At 37.3% G+C, this 16,307-nt stretch overlaps 1 pseudogene; it reads right to left on the minus strand.

Annotated features, from left to right (window-relative positions):
* Positions 1 to 647: 647 nt before the first annotated feature.
* On the minus strand, positions 648 to 2,077 carry LOC117662512 (activated RNA polymerase II transcriptional coactivator p15-like; annotated as a pseudogene).
* Between the last annotated feature and the right edge of the window lie 14,230 nt (positions 2,078 to 16,307).

Here is a 16,307-nt window from a genome sequence, read left to right on the forward strand (position 1 = left end):
CTTAGGAGATTCTGTGTTTAGTTACAAATCATTGAGTTTTCAAGTTTGAATCAATACCAGTTAGTAGATGTAGGAACTGAAGACATATAATATAGTGAAGGTTGAGAACTAGATAGTGTCCAGAGGCATCATCAAACACCAGAAACAGAACTATAGTGTCTATATATTGTCTGTCTGACTGTCTGACTGTCTGCCTGCTTGCTAGCTTCTCTCTCTCTCTCCCCTCTTTACCTTCCTTCCTTCCTACCTACCTATCTCTTTTATTATTTTTATAAATAACTCAAGGCAGCAAAGATATCTAATACCTCTTCCTCCTCCAATTTTCCCAAAAACAACACTGTGATGTGAATTGGGCTGAGTGAGGGTGATTTTCATGCCTTTAAGGTGGAATTAGAATGCAGAGTTTCCCGGTTTTTAGCCTGGTGCATTTTTCCTCATGGTGGCCTTCAGCTGCTTGTTTCCATCCGTTAAACACCTGAACATTAAACTGGCTTAAGATGTTCTTTTCTGGATTCAACTCCTTCTCCTACTTTGACTGCAGGGATGGCCAGGAAGTCTGTTCAGACATGGCCCCTGATTGAATTATTCCTTTGTTTCTTTACCTCAGCCATTTGTGCTAGGAAACCAATAAACATTCATGTTTCTTTTCACATTCAGAACTTAACAAGAGATAATTCTTTTTTTTTTTTAAAAAAAGGACATTTATGAAATTCAAATATAAATATGCCCATTTATGCAAACACAATAGACAGCTTTAATTTGTGGATGGGTGTTTTTTTCCACATTCCCAGGGTTTGGTGGATTAATATTGGTTTCCTCTCTCCCCCAATACACTTTGAATGTGCATTAATAAAAAAGCATCTCATCTTACAAATTGCTTTCAATCTAAATACACTTCAAAACAACTAGTTTAGAAAAATGAATGCCAATGTAAAAAAACTAAAACTACTACTTAAAACTAAAACAATAGAACTCCTATATAGCTCATTTTTGCTGGCTTCCCCCGCCCCACCTCCACTTCATTGATATCAGTAATCCATTCGTTCAGCTGGGTCCCCTGTTCTGGATATAGAGAGAAGCCTTTTCTGTTGAGCTTCATTTCACCTTCTTGATCCATCCAGGATTCTCCATAATCACTTGAGACTTTACCTTTAAAATGACGAAACATTGACATAGCTCATTTTACAATATGAAAAATTTTGTCTTGCTCACTTGCTCCTGGAGGAGACTGTTTCTATGGAATCTCAGATTTTTTTCCACCAAGGCTGCCTGTTTGTTCTTTTTTTCACCAGCAGGTATAATTCCCATGCACTGTATCATTTTCATGGTCTGAATCACTGCCAGAAGAGCTTGAAGACATACAGTATGTTCCTTAGATATAGGCAATATTCCACTTGAATCCTTCTCCATTGGTGGACTCCAATGTCTGTCTTCTTTTGGGTTAGTGGTCAGCAATCCACAGCTCTGGAGCCACATGTGGCTCTTTCATTCCTCTGCTGCAGCTCCATCGCTCAAAATGTTCATCACAACCGCCAATGTGTGACAGCCACTGGCATGCAATTTATTGAGTTTTTCAACCTCCGGTAGGTCAACCATGGATAAATCCAAGAAAAGAAAAGTTTCAGAAGAAAACAGAATGTTTAATTCAACTACATATGCTAGTTTTGTGGCCGCTCATCAAATAGTCAGGCACGGGAAGGGTTTTGTGGCTCCCTGTGTTTTCTTTTATGTGGGAAATGGGTCCAAATGGCTCTTTGGGTGTTTAGGGTTGCCAACCACTGGGTTAGTCCCAACACTATGCATCTCCTTAACCTTGGCTGTTGTTACTCTTAGTCCAGTGCTTCAACAGAGTAGTGGGTATCATATTTACCTCACGCGTGAAAGGTTTCCAGTTGGAAACCTGGGAACATCATCATCTTCCATTTCTCCTCTTCCTCCTCCTTCCATTGCTGAGCTACCAACTACATTGCTGTGTTGTTGTTTTTAATAATTTCACCACAAATCTGTTTTATTTCCCTTGGTGTCATTTGAAATAGAAGAGAACTAGAAAATGTGCTAATTTTTTAGTTTGTGGCATACATGATGTGTGAGCAAACTCCTTGGGGTAGTCATGTGGGCCCTCTCTATGGAATCTTTCTCTTGTAAATGAAAAAAAATGTATTTATTTGCCTACATCTTCTCTTAACTTTGTCTCTGCTTTCTTGCCAATGGCCCTAGTAATTATTCATGACTACTGTTTCCCATTACATTTACTGTTTTTTATTCTTTGATATTTTATTGAATGATATAAATATTTTAAGGTGTTTTGATAAAACTTTGAATGAAAAGTAATCTTTAAATCCCAGTGCATATATAATGTTTGCTGTGTTCTGATCCAACATCCCTGGCATATTTCATAAAGAAGAAGGTGAGATTTCTTTCATCAGACTTATATTTTGTTGTGTGCTGAGCAAATTATTTTAGTATGCCGAATTAGGAATCTCTCTTAAGTGTAGGAGGAAGTGATTTGTTGTTTAAAATATCTGCCTTAAAAATATCTCCTTTTCTCTTTTTAAAAAATAACTTTGCCTTACTTAGTTTCTTTTTATGACATGCTTTGGTAAAAACATTTTAGATACATAGAGGGAGGGAAAGGAAAACAATTAAATGCAAAAATGTCGGTAAAAAGATAAAGGACTGAATGTCCAAAGAAAACAGAAGCTAATTGTTTATTATCATTTCTGCTTTCTCCTACCTTGTATATTAAGGATACTACAAATATTTGTATGAAAACTACCTCATTTTTTTGTTCCCAAGTTTTTTTAAATTCCAGTTGTACATGAAAATTGGATTATACTACCTCAGAGAAAATGAGAAAATATATTCAGAAAAAATAGCATCCAGTGAATCATTAATGTAGATTATGTTGGTAAAAAGAAATATCACCTATATTTTGTTGTCAAATAAGCCATGTCATGAAATAGGCATGACAGGAATTGCACAAATGCTTTTTATTGTTATAGGGTAGGATAGCAGGATGTTGACTACCTGACAGAGTTTTTCTCTGAGTAAAATCAAGATAAAATTATTTTGATTTCCCCTCCTCACATTCTCCTCTTTCTCAGGACTGAGTAAATATTGCCTGAAAGTTCACTTGTAATGCATTTTCCATCATATGGTCAGGTCTCTGTTTCATTTCTTGTGTTTCAAACTTCCATCAGAACTATGTCCCATCTTGTGATTATTGATACATCATTGTCTGATTCTCAATTATATTTAATTTTTTAAAATCTTTATCTTTCATTGCCTGATATGGACAACAATCTAAGCAGAGGATGAATAGAATGCTTGGTCAGTGATTTTTGACAATAGATCACTTCTCCAATATCAAAAGTATTTGGAAAATGGATCAAGACTCTTAAAAATCTGACATTAGAACCTTGTCATATAACATGCAAACACATCAGCCTTGTTAGTTCCACAGAATAACTAATAGAAAAATAAAATGAAGGTGATAGCTAAAAAATGTTTGAAATTCTAGGAATTAGTTTTCCAGAGAAAACCTGCTTACCTTCAGCTGTAGGCAATCAGTTGGTTAAGGCATGTTCTGGTCTTTGTTCTGGTCAAAAGAGCAGACAGAATTAAATGGAACAAAGCTGGTTTATATATCCATTTGGAACAATTGAATGATCAATACCAACTGAAGTTATGAGTACTACTGAAAAGCTATCAACACAAAACAGAAAAGTGCTGTGTTTCATATTTTCAAGATAATGGATTGTTTCTGCAATTATGGGGTCCAGGCTGGTGTAATAATTAAGGTGTGGGACCAAAATCAGTGTAACCCATGCTCAAATGTATCCTCAGCTTTACACATTAGTTATTACTTCCAGCCCATTCTATATCTCATGATAATTTGGAGAAAAAAACACTATGTATGCTGCCTTGAACTTTTGGACAGAAAGCAGGGTGCAATGAGAGGGAATGACTGTTCCTTTTGTAAACTTAAATGTAAATTTTTGAGATTGTAGGTGAAATCCAAGATTGCATAATGGACATATCTACTCTATTCCTCCCTCAGGCCCTAAGATTCTTCAACATTCAAAATTTACTGTGAAGAGTAATCCAACTATCTTTAACATTAATTACTCATTATATCACCTATGTGGTAACACTCATATTTCCTCTGAAGTTCATTGTGTATAGAATGGAAAACTTTAAATATCTCCTTTCTTCCAGGAAATCCAGTCTCTTGGGAAATCCAGTGTTGCCAGGTGGAATTTGAAAAAGAAGAAAAAAGTGCTGATCTTATTCCAAAATAAAAGTAAATCAGGAGGATCAGCTTTCTGTCATATAATCAATGTAATATGTATTTAATTGATTTTGTTAGAAACTCACACCTCTTTTACAAAATTTATAGGGAACATTCCTTCAAGCATACCCAACTAGAAATAGCATCCAAGTACTATAGTATTCACTAAAATCTGTCAAGATTTTGCTTGCTTGATTTAACACAACAGTGTTTGGAGAAGATAAGACCTTTATTTAAAAAGTTATGAATTTTCAAGTTTTGCTCAATTGTTATGAGAGAGAGGGAGAGAGAGAGAGGGAGGGAGGGAGAGAGAAGGAATGTGAATACAGCAGGATCAAGAAAAATATATGTAATAAGGATTTGCACAGCTCTTCAGGCAGAATTCTGTATTCTTGTGCTCTTTTTTTTTCCTTTAAAAAAAAATCCCTATATTTTCTGAGGTTCCTGCTACTGTTGCCTCAAAATGTCAGGAAGTGAAGAGATTTCAAGAGACTTCATGCTGCATGAAATAAGACAGCATGGAGTAAGTTAATATTTCATTGTGTTCTGCATAGACAATTTCCCAAGAGGCAATTCTTCCCAGTATTTTGTTAACTTGGGCCTCATAGTTTCATGAGAAGTTTTTAGGGTGGCGACAAAGGCAATACACAATACATTTGTGAAACTATAAGTTTTACTCTTGAAAGCATTAACCAAGTTCATAAGAATAGCTGTAGTGTATCAGACCAAAGATTTATCTAATCTAGTATTTTTTTCACAGTGTGTAAAATCTTATGCTACTTGGAAATAGGGTGACAGTCTTGTCATTGTTCCTACCAATAAGTGATACTCAAAGAAAAGTTGTTTCTAATTCTTGAATTAACAACATACCTGTGATTATTGCAGTAGATCAAGGGGCCTATGGCTACTAACTCTTTCATAACTTTAGCCACTGTCTTCTCCCAGTGAGGGAGGGATTTTATTTGACATTTTTGACCTCCTTGAAGGCTGTCCTTGACCTCCCCTGTGCTGCAGTGAAATATCAGCATGGACAAATAAACTTGGAGTTAAGAAATGTTGATAGAAAATCCATTATTTTCTGAAAGATAGCTTGATTATATTTATGTATTGAAAAATAATATGTATTTTTTGGAGTATAAGATGCACTTTTTACCCCGCATAAAAGAGGGTGAAAATTTGGGTGTGTCTTATACACTGAAATGTAACCCCGCCCATCCACCGGCCCCCATCCTTTGGCCTCTGCCTCCCAGAAATTTACCTCCTTGCAGCAAACAGCAAACAGCCCGTTTCAGGTTCAGCACAGCCTGATTAGTAGAAGCAGCTGGGATCAGCCTCCCAACCATCAGTTGTTTCAGGCTGTAGGGATTACCATTGCCTATTGTTGCGCGGGCCTCCGCTGTTTGCTGTTTGCTGCAAGGAGGCAAATTGCTGGGAAGCAGAGGCAGATTTTTTTTCTTGTTTTCCTCCCCAAAAAAGTAGGTGCATCTTATAGTCTGGAGCATCTTATACTCCGAAAAATACAGTAATTCAATTTGTAATTGTATACCTTATATATTATCACTGATTAAAGGTCAAATGCTAATTAATTCATAATTTGTAATGGGTGATGAATATTTGATTGGTGAGTAGGTTGTTTGGACTAGTCTAAACCAGCTTGTGCCATGGAGTGTGTGCTGTACTATTAGGACTTGAATCAGTTAATTTCCTCCCCCAGTCCCTCTAGCTCAGTGGTTCTCAACCTTCCTAATGCCGCGACCCATTAATACAGTTCCTCATGTTGTGGTGACCCCCAACCAGGGGTGGGTTCTAAATTTTTTTACTATCGGTTCTGTGGGCGTGGTTTATTTTGTGGGCGTGGCTTGGAGGTCATTTGACTGGATGGGTGTGGCTAGCTGGTCATGTGACCGGGTGGCCATGGCTATGTGTATAGGGACTACTCAGAGGGCTGAAAAAAGTCATTTCTGACAGATCCTTGCACTTTTGACTGATCCTCACACTTATGACCATCCTCACATTTATGCCCGTGCAGCATTCTTAACAACCATGTCATTCATTTCACAACTGCTTCTCTTCACCATGATGACAAGATAGGGCAAAAATGTAAAATGTGAGGACAGTCGTAAGTTTGAGGACTGGTCAAAAGTGTGAGGACCAGTCAACAATAACTTTTTCAGCCCCCTGAGTAGTCCATATGCATAAAAGGATACAGCAATAGAGAGGATGAAGGAAGGGAAGAGAAATTAGAGCAGGAGTGAGGGTAAGAGGAAGAGAGGAGGAGAAGGAGAAAGGAAGAGGAAATAGGAAGGAGAAGAAGGGGGGGGAGAGAAAGTAAGAAGGAAAGAAAAGAGAGAGGTGGTAGGTTTGAGGAGAAAGATTGCTGTACAATAAAAAAGATGAAAGGGAAGAAAACCAACCCCAAACAAATATAAAGATATTAAGATAAAGAATGAATTGTTAAACTTTAAAGAATAAAAGAGAACAAATATGAATAAATAGCAATAATTAGAAACACACATACAAACATACAATGTATTTTCTTTGAGCAGAGTATTTGGCCGGTTCACAAATTTAACCAGTGTTTAGTTATTTCAATTACATTTACAATTTCTATATTTCCTTTTTGCCATATTTATTCCTCATCTATTTTTTTAAAAAACCAATATTACCCTTCATCCTCATCTCTAATCTTAATCAAATTCAATTTTTCCCTTCTATTCTATATTATACCCCTTCCCATTGTCATCTATTTTTATACCCATCTATTGGTTAATTATGTAATTATGTAATACAGTTGTTTAATACAAATTCAACATTTTAATATAAATCAATTAGTTATATAACTATCTTTTTTGTATATCAATCAATATGAACATGAATATTCCAATTATTTCCATGCAATCCAATTTCTTACAAATCAATTAATTATATTTACCAATAATAATAAACCAAATAATTTCCCCCATATATTCCTCCAAACCACAACTTAACCATTTCTGCTTTCAACACAATATACAATTAATAATATCTCTATTATTACAATTCCCTAGTTAAATAGAGCTTTTTTTCTTTAGTGTTTTAAAATCTTGAACCTCCTCTTTTGCCCTAAATTTCCCATTGTTTGCAGTTTTGCACTTACCTTTTTTGGTGAGGAAAAAGAAAAAGAAATCTCTCTTTGCCTCATTTTGTCACGTTGCAGCAAAGACCCTTACTTTCAGTTTCGGTTTTTCAGCGTAGCTAGGGGAAAAAAAAATCTGTTCCTCTCTTTGCAGCTAGCAACAGAGCCCTCCGCAAAACAGCTGAGAGCAAATCAGCTGAGAGTCCGGAGGCTGATCAAATCAACTTATGGTAATTAACCTATGCTGAAGCTGAAAGGGGCTGTTTTTTTCTCTTTTTGAGGCACTGGTCTTCTCATTTCTTTTCTTTTAACACTGATCAGCTGTAGGGTGCCCCTTTGAAGCCCTGCGGCAAGAATTTAAATGGTTTGTTTCTCTCTAGCCATCAGTTGGGACTCAGGAGGCAGCAATAGATTGGGAGTGGGCGGGGTAAGTGAATGGCAAACGGCGATCCAACAGAGGCAGAGGCTGAGGGTGAGTGAAGGCGTGGGGGAGGGGGTGAGAGAGGGCTTTGGCGACCCCTGTGAAATGGCCGTTCGACCCCCAAAGGGGTCGCGATCCCCAGGTTGAGAACCACTGCTCTAGCTTCTCCTTCTCCAGTATCTTCCACTTCTTCTTCTCCAGGAGAGTTTTCCATTTATTTTCATGCTATAGATGTCACTGTAAGGCTTCAGTATGAAAGACAATTTTTCCGTACGATGTAAGCCAAGTGAAGAGTGCTACTTAGTTTTGAAACTGGACATGAAAATGTCTATAGTTAAAACATTTATGGATATTTTAGAGAACATTCCCAAAGAAATGTTCTAATAACTCTGGAGAGTCAGAGCAGAGGAATCCTAAGCATGTAAATCTCAAAGAGTTCAACGAGACTTATTTACTAATACATATCCATAGAACAGCACAGCACAGAAGAGCACAGAACAGAGAAGAACAATAGAGTTGGAAGGGACCTTGGAGGTCTTCTAGTCTAATCCACTTCTCAGACCTGAAGCCCTATACCATTTCAGACAAATTGTTGTCCAATTTTTCTTAAAACCTCTAGCATTGAAGCACCCACAAATTCTGGAGGCAAGTCATTCCACTGATTAATTGTTCTAACTGTCAAAAAAAATTCTCCTTAGTTCTAAAATCTTTCCCTGGTTAGTTTCCCTCCTCTGCTTCTTTCCTGCCTTTGGGTACTTTGGAGAATAGACCCCCTCTTCTTTGTGGCAGCCCTTTAGATATTGGAACACTGCTGTCATGTCACTTCTAGTCCTTCTTTTCAGACCTACCCAATTTCAGCAACTGTTCTTCATATGTTTTAGCTTCCAGTCCCAATGGTGGGATTCATTTTTTTTTACTACCAGTTCTGTGGGCGTGGCTTGGTGAGTGTGAAATGGCTTGGTGGGCGTGGCTTGGTGGGTATGGCAGGGGAAGGATACTGTAAAATCTCCATTCCCTCTCTACTCCAGGGGAAGGTTACTGCAAAATCCCCATTTCCTCCCGATCAGCTGGGACTCAGGGGGCAGAGAATAGATGGGGGCAGGGCCAGTCAGAGGTGGTATTTACCAGTTCTCTGAACTACTCAAAATTTACGCTACCAGTTTTCCAGAACTGGTCAGAACCTGCTGAATACCACCTTTGTACAGTCCCCTAATTATCTTTGTTGCTTTTCCCTGTACTCTTTCCAGAGTCTCAACATCTTTCTAGAGTCTCAACATGGAACTGATTTGGGATTTTAAATTGTATGTTGGTGCATTATTCAAGATCCACATGACTATGATTCTTTTTTACGAGAGGGGCTTGGATTGGCTAGCTTTTAGTTTTCATATCTTTGGGACTGTTCATTCAACAATCCAGTTTATTTTGAAAAAAAAACCCAGGTTTGTCAGGTTGCATAAATTCAATAAAATAGTTAGCAATCTAAGAAGAGTCTGGAATCTCTGAGTTCTCATTGTTCAGAATCAAACTGCTAATGGATATGTTCCATCTTGGATCACTCTGAGAACCCCACAGTCCTTTGTACTTTTTATTCCAAACTCTTAAATGAACTTGAGCACAGATGCTAGATATCCTCCTTTAGGCGAAAACTAGCCTAATGGTTCCTGAAAAGATTTCTGATTGTGGTTAAGAAGGAAAGACAGAAGAATAAGGTTCAAGGGAAGTCTTTTATATTTAATCAGCATGTGCTACTGCAGAACTGCTGATGCATATGGAGCTACAGCACAATTACAACATTTAGCAATGAAAAATGAAGCATCACAATTAATGTTAAGTCTGCAAAAATAAAAGCAAAGGAAAAGGGGCAAAGAAGCATCCAAACATGGAATTTGGAACTAATGCATGTTTAGAGTCATTCTTCAAAACCAGATAAACAACTTCAGAAAAATAGCCATCCAAAATCTATCTTGCATAAAATGAGTTTTCAAAAACTAAACAGAAATGGTTGAATAATGATTACAGAAGAACTTTTAGCAATTCCTCCAATGAAGAGGATGATTATATATCCATGAAAGATTGCAGCAAGCCTGTGCATCACTGTTTTCCCTTTCTGTTTTTCTGGGCACTAGAAAAACAAAAAGGGAATCTGAGCATGGTGAATCTATTTTATCAAATTTTACATGAATTTCAATTTAGAAAGAGCTCTGGGTTGAATAATCTTTTACATTCTGGGTAGTACACTTAAAATATTGGAGCAAGTGAAGGCTGTAATAGGCAGACTTTTTTGGTGTCCTCACATCCCATGGGATTTTTTTTAGAGATTTTTTTCTCTCCTTAATATGGCAAAATTTTAGATTTTTGCTACAAACTATGATGTTGGGGAAGACTGAAAACAAAAGGAAAGGATGAGATGGTTAGAGAATGTCATAGATGCAATGAACATGAATTTAGGCAAACTCCAGGAGACAATGAACTACAGGGAGCCTTCGTGTGCTATGGTCCATGAGGTCACAAAGACACAATTTAGCGATTGAACAACAAATATAGTTTTTTACCACACCAATGAATTTTGGCAGCTGTGCTTGGAAGAATCATGCTTACATACAAAAAAGCTTGTTAGCTATTTTTTTTCTTTACTATATTTATATCCTGCTGCAATGAAGTAATTCTTAATACATATATTTATCTATTTTATGTAAATATAGTTTTTTCTCTCCCATCTCCCTATATACCAATTTGAAGCATCCACTGAAACAATAAAAATTAAATACCTTAAAATAACAAAACATAAATAAAAGCACAGATGGCCCAATTGGCTTAGAACCTTCAAAGGGAAACTGGTGTTTTTAAGATTCTTGAAAATCTGAGCAAATTTATCAGCAAAATGCTTTGTGAACTGGACACAATAACCAAGTGGGAGAGCTTGCCATTGACTTTTCCTTATCAGGGAATTAGTTTAGCTAAATAAATAAAATAAAAATAAACCAGGCCACTGGATCACAGTCTTCTGCCATAATAATGGCAGGTGAATAAAGATGCTTTGCTTTGCTTAGACAACTGGGTGGGCACACCTGAATTCATCTATGTATCCTGCAAACAACCCAGGTGGCAGATCAGAATGCAATCTCATTATGACAAACAAATGGTAAAATGTCTTCATGTCTAATTAATAAAAACTTCCTAAGATAAAGAAGAGATTTTACATATTTAACATATGATCACATATGTGGGCTAGAGGTTACTATGGAGACCATGAATTCCAAGACTTTATTGAACTAAGCCTCTAAGGCTTGGAGGTTGAAGTCTCCCAACAACAACAACAACAACAAAAAAAAAACATATACCTCCCAATTCAGAGAATACATCCAGAAGACCTCTGGGCAGTAGGAAAGTCAGGATATTAACAGGGTCCTCAGCTTTTTTCTACAATCTGATTTTACACATATACACTTTAACCCTGGTAATTCAAGAGCAATATATTGGCCAAAAGGCCAATATTGCATGTCCAAAAGGCCAATCTTGAAAGACAATAACACTCTCTCTAGGATCAAGGACATTGCTCTTGAATTACCAGGGTTAAAGCACCTATGTGTAAAATCAGATTGTAGAAAAAAGCTGAGGACCCAGTTAATATCCTGACTTTTGATCGTTTCTGGAAGAGGGGTACAAAGAAATAATTGAATGAGATAGCATGTCAGAAACCACAATTGGTAAACGTCTCTGTAAAAATGTTAAAATAATAGTGGGAGGTCTTGCATGCTTTTGTGACTATAGCAGGTATCACCATTCCCAGGTAAACCAGACAGGAAACAGGACAAGATGAGCTAATTCTACTTTATTGTAAGGCTATATTAACAGAATCTTGTAAGTCTTCCACTGTCTCCTTTAGAGTTGAGAACTTAGGAAAGTTCCTTTGTGAGGAACTCTTTCTCTGTCCGTTATGCATCTATGGGTTATGCCCTCTCTTATCTGATAATTCCCTGGGCAGATTTTCTTCTACCATCTTCCGAAGTAATTCCCACATATTATTACATCAGGTCAATGAAGCGAATCAGGTCAATGAAAAAAAGCAGATTCTATAATTTAATTGTGCAATATCTTAAATACCTTTTGTGAAAATTTCAAAGTTGGGCAGATCCCGGCTGAATACATTTCAAAGGATCATAAAGATAAAATTTGCCCCCTTACAGTGGAAAGTAGACATTTAGTTTCTTTGAAATCTACACACACTTCACTTGTAAACGAGAAAGGTCTCAACTCTAAAGGTCACATTTAATAAAAGAATAAATGTTTCTACTTTCTAGAACCCAAGTGGACCGTGAGAAGTATATAAGCAATTTATTGGTGTTCGTGTTCTTATTCTTGGCTGCTGCATCTCTTAGTTTCCTAATATATAATCTAATATCAGAATATTTCTTCTGGGAAATTAATAGGTCCCCCTCTTTTTCTGAAATGAGGTGAGACCTTGAGAGACAAGCGGAAGAATCACAGATAGAGGAATTATCAGATAAAAGGCAGCTTACATTTTTTAGGGGAGTTACTAAAGCTTGAATTTTCCAGTTGACTAGATATTACCAGCGACTTCCAGCGGTCTCATAATATACCGAGTGATGTAGTAAGACTGCCAGGCTCTCCATGGATTGTTGTTGGGCCTGGGAGGCGGTGACAACAGTGAAGAGAGAGGAAGCAGAAGCGGGGAGGCAGAGCTGGTTTGCTCAGTGCTGGGTTTCAAAATTTTTTACTACCAGTTCTTTGGGTGTGGCTTGGGGTGTGGCATGGCTTGGTGGGTGTGGCAGGGGAAGGATACTGCAAAATCACCATTTCGTCCTGATCAGCTGGGACTTGGAAGGCAGAGAATAGATGAGGGTGGGGCCAGTCAGAATTTTTTACTACTGATTCTCCAAACTAGTCAAGCTTTCTGCTACCAGTTCTCCAGAACTGGTCAGAACCTACTGAAACCCACCTCTGGGTTTGCTAGCTCAGTTACAGAAGCAGCCTCACAGACCAGCATTACCAAGTATTTTTCTAACCAAAGCTAGATCCTTTGTCAACAATTTTTTTAACCAATTTCGTTGTACATATGATGTACAATGACAATAAGGGCTATACTATACTATACAGGGGTGAAATTCAATTTTTTTCCCTACCAGTTCTGTGGGCGTGGCTTGGTGGGCATGGCAGGGGAAAGATACTGCCCATTCCCTCCCCACTCCTGGGGGAAGGATATTGCAAAATCTCCATTCCCACACCACTCTGGGGCCAGCCAGAGCTGGTAATTGCCAGTTGTCTGAACTACTCAGAATTTCCGCTACCGGTTCTCCAGAACTTGTCAGAACCTGCTGAATTTCACCCCTGATACTATAGCTTAGCTCACAGAAGGAATATGGAGGAGGCAAACATCCTGGTCTTAGTTTCTTGGATTGTAAAGGCGATGGGGGAGAAATGTATTTTCAGCCTTACAAGATTGATGTCAGCCTTGCAAGATATTCCAGACAGGGAGAATACCGAGATGAATTAATAACGTTTTATTATAAGGGTACATTAACAGAGTCTTGCAAGTCTGACTGATGGATTTTCCCCCCCAGAAGTCGGAGTTTTGGCAGTGCAACTGTAGAGTCAAAGTCTTTTCTGATGTTAGTATCTTTTGAGATTTTTCCAGCTACTCTTTATATCAGAGATTTTCTATAACATTTAGCAAATGATTTAGTTTAGAGATAATAAATCTTTCTTTTAGAGACCATGAGATTTCTGTTATTCCTTTCTTGATAGTCCAGAATTTTCTTATAAATTTTGATTTTTTAAGTTCCAGCTGACTGTTTCTCCACATTGTTCCTTTTTTTGGCAACTTTTTGACCTCACTCTTTCAGATCTATCTGTCTCCTGTCAAAATGTCCATTTCATCCTCCATTCATTGTCTAAAATACTTAAATATGCATTTAAATTCCAAGAAATGAAGATGCTTCTATAATAATGAACAGATATTTTATGGTTTTAATAAATTTAATATGGTATTATGTTGTTTTACTATTGATATTGTTTTAATTGTTGATTGGGAGCTGCCCAGAGTTCAGTACATAATGGGTGGTTATATAAATGTTTTAAATAAATAAATAAATTATAGAAATGAAAATAAGCTACACATACATGAATACGTATTGTATGGATCATTCACTACAAGCAATTAGGATCAGCTTTCTACAGTAAAGGAAAGCCATTGGAAGGTAACTCTACATTGCTATTTCATATTTCTTCATGCTTAAGGAATGGAATATGATGGGTCCAATGTAATGAAGAGAAAGAGAAAGAAGAAAATGGGACTTTCAAACATGAAACATGGCAATACGTAGAGAAAAATATCTTTGCTGTGAATAACTAAATGGTTCATATATCAGCAAACAACCTCAAGGATTGAAATTAAGTAAAAGATGGTGAAATTAAGTACAATTTTCAGTGTCTTTGTGTCAGTTTTGGAAGACAGTTTTCCTTTTTGCTTCCTAACTGCCAATATTTTAGCCTGGGGTAAAGGTAGAGTTAGTCATAAGAACATTCTGTATTCAAGGACAATTTTGCCTGCATCTGCTGGAGACTGCCTGGAGATTGTATCCAGTTGAATGTGAAGAGTTGATTGGACTATGTGATGAACTTGTGGGGGTGGGGCAGGGCTGTGAACAATTACATGGGTGGGGGAAACCTGGAAGCTTTCAGATTCGGGTTTTCCCAGATGTGCCATCTCTAATAAATTGGAACTTTGAGGCACCTCAGGCCTCGGAGTTTTATTTCGTTGGGGGTGTTCCTTGGAACCCTGACACTTTGAAAGTTAGACCGCATGCAAGTTAAATATGTTGTTTGCTTTCTGACAAGGTGACACAAGGGACCTTAGCCAGGCACAGAACAGCTTCTACCATTTGGAATGGTCTCCTTTTTGTGGTGAGGTGAGGTCAGCATCTATTTTGGCATTCTGAAGTCTGCTGAAGACCTAATTGTTCAAAGAGGATTTGGGGAGTGAGACCTCTTATCAAAATGCCTACTTGAATGCCTACTTGAATTTGTTGCAATTATTGCATTTATACTTGATTATTTTTATTAATTTGTTGATATATGGTTTTATGCTTACTGTTTTATGTCATAAGTCATCATTACCCTTCAAATTATGGAGACATTGAAACACAATAATAATACCAGTAAATGCCTGGTGAAAAGACAAACAGTGACCGTTAGGATGATTGCAATTTATTTAATTAAAATTTCCAGTCTTAATATTTACTCTAAATATGTTTATAGTCTTAAAGTGGCTTCCCTCTCATTCGTAGTAATCATATTATATTCCCCATAGTATGCATGTATCTGCTGCTACAGCAAATCTTAGTTCAGGCAATGTGTTATTTTTGAGCTACATCAATGAACTTTTGAACACATCCTTGGAATGAACCCTAGTGGCAAACTTCACAGTAGCACATAGTGTCAAGATCTGCAGTGAGGCATTTCAGATGGAGATGTATTGCATAATATTTATTTATTTATTTATTTATTTATTTATTTATTTATTTATTTATTTATTTATTTATTCAATTTATATATCGCCCTTCTCCTAGTGGACTCAGGCACAGCCAAAACTAAAATACATAACAATACAAAATTTAAAATTAATTAAAAGAATTATATACTTTGGCCCGAATTAAAACAGTGCGAATTAAAACCCATTAACAAATTAAAACTAAACAATTAATAACCATTAAAAACTAAAAAAGGGGGGCGGGGTTCACGCCAGCCCTGCTTGCTGGAAAAGAAGTGTTTTCAGGGCTCGGCGAAAGACCCGACGATCCGATATCCTTCTTATCTCCGGGGGCAAATCGTTCCAGAGGGCGGGGGCTGCCACAGAGAAGGCCCTCCCCCTGGGGGTCGCCAGCCGACATTGCCTGGCCGACGGCACCCTGAGGAGTCCCTCTCTGTGAGAGCGTACTGGACGGTGGGAGGCTATCGGCGGCAGAAGGCGGTCCCGCATATTGATTAGAATTAACACAATTCTTTTGACATGATGGATTATCTGAGTATTTATCTATGAGCAAAGCTACAGGAAACATTTTAAATGATTTTGGGGATGATCGTATTTCACCAGGGATACTAACAACTTCTCTAGCACTTATGCATTTTCTACTCTGTGGTGCACATAAGGATTCTTATTTATTAATCAAATAATACATAGAAAGCCACCTTTACTTAAATGCTTGACACGGAAGGGCTTGCAGAGACATGTTTGTGCTCATGAAAGATATTATCTTGTGAAAACTGGAATTGATACTTTGGCTTTCTGGAAAAGGGGAATGGCATATTTATAAACATAACCTTCAGTCTCAGATTTATAATCAATAGCTTCTGCAGTAGCAGCCATGAGAGTGTGTCCATATAATTAGATAGGATCAGTTTTAGGGGAAAAAAACCCTGAAAGAAATATGGACAATATTTTTTTTAATGCTATTTAACAG

Source organism: Pantherophis guttatus, chromosome 3 (assembly GCF_059756535.1).
Source record: "Pantherophis guttatus breed Tessera chromosome 3, ASM5975653v1, whole genome shotgun sequence".
Classification (NCBI taxonomy): Eukaryota; Metazoa; Chordata; class Lepidosauria; order Squamata; family Colubridae; genus Pantherophis; species Pantherophis guttatus.